The 5839-nt window shown below is 37.3% G+C and overlaps 1 pseudogene; it reads right to left on the reverse strand.

The window, feature by feature from the left end:
- Nucleotides 1-2627: 2627 nt before the first annotated feature.
- On the reverse strand, nt 2628-4702 carry LOC103075324 (60S ribosomal protein L18 pseudogene; annotated as a pseudogene).
- Between the last annotated feature and the right edge of the window lie 1137 nt (nt 4703-5839).

Raw genomic sequence — 5839 nt, forward strand, 5'->3', positions numbered from 1 at the left:
TACCTCTGATCTGATTTACAATGTCAAGACATTTCTGGAGAGCAAAACTGCTCTCTCTTTGTACTTAATGGGATATAATCTTAGGGAAATAAACAGAAGTAACAATTTGATCAGAGACAACTATAACACGACAGCTAATAGCTCCTAGCCCTTTATCACACTCCAACTTGGTCTTTGCTAAATATCTAGAGTCCTGTGCATTTCTCTTTTCTCAAAAAGGCTTACCTTTCTAATAGCATTGAAAAGTGGCCTTGCAGAGGAATGTTCTGTGGCACTAACTAGTAATAGCTTTTTCTCTGAACTCCAAGCCCTCTTAGCTGAGAGACAGATAAAACCCTATCATTTACTTCATTTTCTCTAATTCTTTTTTCCCCTTGCCTCTAGGGAAAAAAATTTAGAAAATAGTTGGCAGCACATTAAGGACACAAAGCAGAGAAAAATGTAGGTTCCTGAATGTTTAAGGGAGATGAAAATCATCTACTTTAGGAACTGCCTAACAGAATTTAGCTGGTGCATTAGTTATCCAAATTACCTCTTGCTTTTATCTCACAGACAATATACAGCTGAATTGTTAAATGATGTGCACTTTTTTTTTTTCCAAAGAGCAAGATTGGACACTTAATCAGGTCAATAATTATTCACGCATTAGCACAGTCTTCTTAAAGTGTAACGGTGACTCACTGGGTATATAGTCATTGTTACTGATTAGCAGGAAATTATTTTCGCGCATCAGTGGTTCATGTGAAAACAGCTAAATTTATTATGCTGAGTTATTTAACAGTTGGACCATGTGAGAACTCTGGTGTTACTGTTGTGATTAAGTCTTTATACATATACCAGTAGATAACTATGGAAAAAACTATACTGCAGACTTACTGTTACAGTTGAAATTTGCTAACAGGTCCAATTTTCTGAAGTTTGATACTCACCTTGGACATCCATAATTCACTTCCACAATAAAGTTCCTTTATAAGTAGATTTATTTGAGAAAGAAATGGGGAGCAATAAGATAAATAATACAAAAAAAGAGTAGAAGATAAAATATGAACATAGAGAATAAGTATAAAAAAGAGAGAGAGAAAAGTGAATAAGAGAGGAAAGAATGAGAGAGAGAAAATTTCACTTAGTCTGAACTGTTAATTGGATGATATTTGATAAAATATCTGAAATTCTCCTTGGATTGTACAATTAATTTTTAATATTACAAATGAAAGACAAATCCTACATTTCATTTCAATTATTTTTACATAGAAAATATTCCAAGAATATTATAAATATATTCCAAGAATATACTGTAAATATATCAGTATATATTGCTAAAAGGTAAGGATTCCCTTTTAAACATAGCTACAATATTATCATATCTAAAAAAATTTAGAAAGAACCCATTAATATTATCAGATATCAAGTCCATGTGCAAATTTTTCCAGTTATATAATAGCTTGTTTACAATGGGTTTGTTTAGATCAGTATACAAATAAGGTCAAAACTCTGTATTTATTTTGATGTATCTCCTTAATATCTGTTAACCTATAGGTTACCCTTCCTATTAATTTTTTTTTTTTTTTTTTTTTTTTTTTGCGGTCCACGTGCCTCTCACTGTTGTGGCCTCTCCCCTTGCAGAGCAGAGGCTCCGGACGCACAGGCTCAGCGGCCATGGCTCACGGGCCTAGCCGCTCCGCGGCACGTGGGATCTTCCCAGACTGGGGCACGAACCCGTGTCCCCTGCATCGGCAGGCAGACTCTCAACCACTGTGCCACCAGGGAAGCCCTGGAATACTTTTAATTTAAATTTAGGAAATCCCTCCCAGAACTTTAATTCTTAAGTTTTCAGCTTCCGTCTGTCTGGTTGTTCTCTAGGCTCAGTGAATAACCACCATCCTCACACTCCATGTTGTCCTCTAGGAAATGCCCTTCACCTCTTGCTAGTGCTGGAGCCACTATTTCATGGATATTATAAAAAAAGAAAAAAAATACAAAAACAAAACCAAACATTTGTTGTTTGTTTTGTATGCCCAGCATCTGAAACCTTTTTGTGATTGGGAAAATCCTCACTCTTATGGACACTGTAGGGGAGTAAAGAGTGACTTACGGTATAGTAGCTGAAAATGCTAGATTCTCATTTTCCATGAAACCCTTCCATCCAGGACACAAACATGTGAGCTAGGATGTCTCAGTCAAATATGTCCATGGCTGACTTTAACTTGGCTCATGATGGATAAAGGAAGGGACAGGGAGTGCTCCCCTCTGGTGGTCACAGAAGTAACACTGTTTGTAAGGTAGAGTACTTCATATAGGCAGAGGCAGCTTAAGGCCCTCAGCCAATACTTGGAGGAGCCTCTGGTAGTTAACTGCCCTCTCCCATCCCTGTTCTCACTACTTCCTTAGAGCTGTTACAGAGGCCAATCATGACCATCTGGAACCCTAGCTCTGTAATCACATGATTCACCCAAACCATTGTTTTTCTCACCTCACTGCCCACCAAGTGGCTGGAGCTATGTGTATCTACGTTGCGATCTCCGAGGTGTCCACAGGCATGATGCCCAGTGGTTTTGTGTACAAAATAGAAAGGCCTCCATGATCCCTTTTTAAAATCATTTCATTTCGTTTCGTTTCATTTTACTTTCTTAATTACTTACATCCAAAATCTTTAATAACAAGGCAGGATCTGGGGTTAGTTTTTGTAGCTGTGTCTGGCCCTTTGGCTGTTGGCATGCTCGAAACTCTGGTCCCACGAAGCGTTTAGTGTGGCTGTGCTGTTCCCCGGGCGGAAATGCCCATACACCTCTCCGCCTTTGCGAGGACCGGAGAGCAGGATGGTGTTACAGCCCTTGGGGGAGTCCAGGGTCTGCTGGTTGAAGGTGACGATCTTGCCCGCTGGCCTTGAGGACACGGTTCTACATGCGGATGCTCATGCGCAGCGCATACCTTCAGTTTGGGCACTTCCTGGACATGAACATTGTCGTCGGCTCTAGTCCCTACGACCACAGCTGTTTTGTCTTCCAGGCCAGGATGCTTCATTTTACGGATCATCAGGGAAAGGGACAGAGGGTGAGCCAGTTGGTATGACTCTTGAACGATCTCTTCAGCAGGTGGTGTTGATGCTATGGCCGGAAATCTGTACAGTTTGACCAACAGCCTTCAGTAGATGTCCTGGATCTTGGGTTTCTTGTGCTGAAACTTTCAGTGCTTGTGGCGACCCATGATGGTTCCTACCAGCCCCTGCCCCACCCCCATCCCCACCACTCCTTGAGAGATGTAAAAAGTCACATTTCTTTGGGGACAGTGCAGTGGCATGGCTTGTTTTTCTAGCCCTTCCAATGATTCTACAAATGACCCATATCTTCCAGATATGCTCTGCATCTATGTAATCACCTAGAATTCTCTTTAGTTGTTTGAAACTAGGAACTCTGATTGATAGAGAGCTCAAAGACATATTGCGCCTTCCTTTCTTATTTACTCCCTTGTTTTGCTGGAGAACATTCTCCAGCAGTTTCAGGTAATTATGTGGAGGGAGTAATTGTTTGAGAGCGTGTATATTGGAAAATGTTTTTCTATTCTCACAGTCGATATAGTTTGGACTTAAATTTTTATGTAGCAAATCATACTTCATAATTTTAAAAGCATGTTTACCTTGTTTTATGGTTTCATCACTGCTGTTGAGAAGGCTGATGGTACTTTTTTACATGGTCCTTAGCATGTTAATTTAATCTCTTTCTCTCTGTAAATTTTCAGGATCTTCCTTCATTCTTCAGGTGACATTTGCAGTGATGGATTGATGGATTTTGATGTGAGTTTATTTTGTTTTGTTTTGTTTATATATTTCTGTTGTATACTGTACACTTTTTTCACTGTGGAGATCCATGTCTATCAGTTGAATTTTGGGAATTTTTCATGTTTTATTTCTTTGATAATTTTTTCCCTCCCATTTTCTCTGCCTTATTTGGAATTTCTATTATATAAATGTTGGGCTTCCTGAATCGATTTTGTTTCTTTGTTTCTTATATTTTCTGCCCTATTTGTATTTGCTTTTTTAATTTTCTGGGAGATATTCTCAACTTTATTTTCCAATCTTTCTCTTATTTTTACTTTTTTGCTATTATATTATATACATATATTTTAATTTTATTATTTTTTATTGAAGTATAGTTGCTATACAATATTATATGTTACAGGTGTACAATATAGTGATTCACAATTTTTAAAGATTGTGCTCCATTACAGTTATTATAAAATATTGGCTATATTCCCCATGTCATACAGTATATCCTTGTAGCTTATTTTATACCTAATAGTTTGTATCTCTTACTCCACTACCGCTATCTTGCTCCTCCCCCCTTCCCTCTTCCCACTGGTAACCACTAGTTTGTTCTCTAAATCTATGAGTCTGCTTCTTTTTTGGTAAATTCACTAGTTTATTGTAGTTTTTAGGTTCCACATATAAGTGATATTATATAGTATTTGTCTTTCTCTGTCTGACTTATTTCACTTAGCATAACACCCTCCAAGTCCATCTGTGTTGTTGCAAATGGCAAATTTTCGTTCTTTTTTATTGCTCAATAGTATTCTACTGTGTGTGTGTGTGTGTGTGTGTGTGTGTGTGTGTGTGTGTATAAAACACCTTCTTTATCCATTCATCTGTTGATGGACACTTAGGTTGTTTTCATACCTTGACAATTGTAACTAATGCTGCTATCAACATTGGGGTACATGTATCTTTTCGAATTAGTGTTTTTGTTTGTTTGTTTGTTTTTTGATAAATACCCAAGAGTGAAATTCCTGGGTCATATGGTAGTTCTATTTTTAGTTTTTTTACGAAACCTCCATACTGTTTTCCACAATGGCTGCACCAATTTATATTCCCACCAACAGTGTATGAGGGTTCCCCTTTCTCCACATCCTTGTTAACATTTGTTATTTGTGTTCCTTTTGATGACAGCCATTCTGATAGGTGGGAGGTGATATCTCATTGTGGTTTTGATTTGCATTTCCCTGATGGTTAACGATGTTGAGCATCTTTTCACATGCCTGTTGGCCATCTACATGTCCTCTTTGGAAAAATGTCTTTTTAATTCTTCTGCCCATTTTTAATCTGATTTTTTTTGATGTTGAGTTGTATGAGCTGTTTATATATGTCGGATATTAATCCCTTATTGGTTGTATCATTTGCAAATATATTCTCCCATTCAGTAGGTTTTTTCATTTTGTTGATGGTTTACTTTGCTGTGCAAAAGCTTTTAAGTTTAATAAGGTCCCATTTGTTTATTTTTGCTTGTATTTCCTTTGCTTTAGGAGACATATCCAAAAAAATTGCTTCAATTTATGTCAAAGAGTGTTCTGTCTATGTTTTCCTCTTGGAGTTTTATAGTATCTGGTCTTACATTTAGGTCTTTAATCCATTTTGAGTTTATTTTTGTGTATGGTGTTAGAAAATGTTCTAATTTCATTCTTTTACATGTAGCTGTCCAGTTTTCCCAGAACCACTTATCGAAGAGACTGTCTTTTCTCCATTGTATATTCTTGCCTCCTTTGTTGTAGATTAACTGACCATAGGAGTGTAGGTTTATTTCTGGACTTTCTATACTGTTCCATTGATCTATAGGTCTGTCTTTGTGCCAGTACCATACTGTTTTGATTACTGTAGCTTTATAGTGTAGTCTGAAGTCAGGAAGTCTAATTCTTCCATCTCCATTCTTCTTTCTGAAGGTTGTTTGGCTATTCAGGTTTTTTTTTATGTTTCCATACAGATTTTAAGATTTTTTGTTCTAGATCTGCAAAAATTGCCATTGGTCTGAAATAGTCTTTTTTTGGTAGCATTCTGATTTGGATTCGTAGGTAT

The sequence above is a fragment of the Lipotes vexillifer genome, unplaced genomic scaffold, assembly GCF_000442215.2.
Source record: "Lipotes vexillifer unplaced genomic scaffold, Lipotes_vexillifer_v1.1 scaffold1397, whole genome shotgun sequence".
Classification (NCBI taxonomy): domain Eukaryota; kingdom Metazoa; phylum Chordata; class Mammalia; order Artiodactyla; family Lipotidae; genus Lipotes; species Lipotes vexillifer.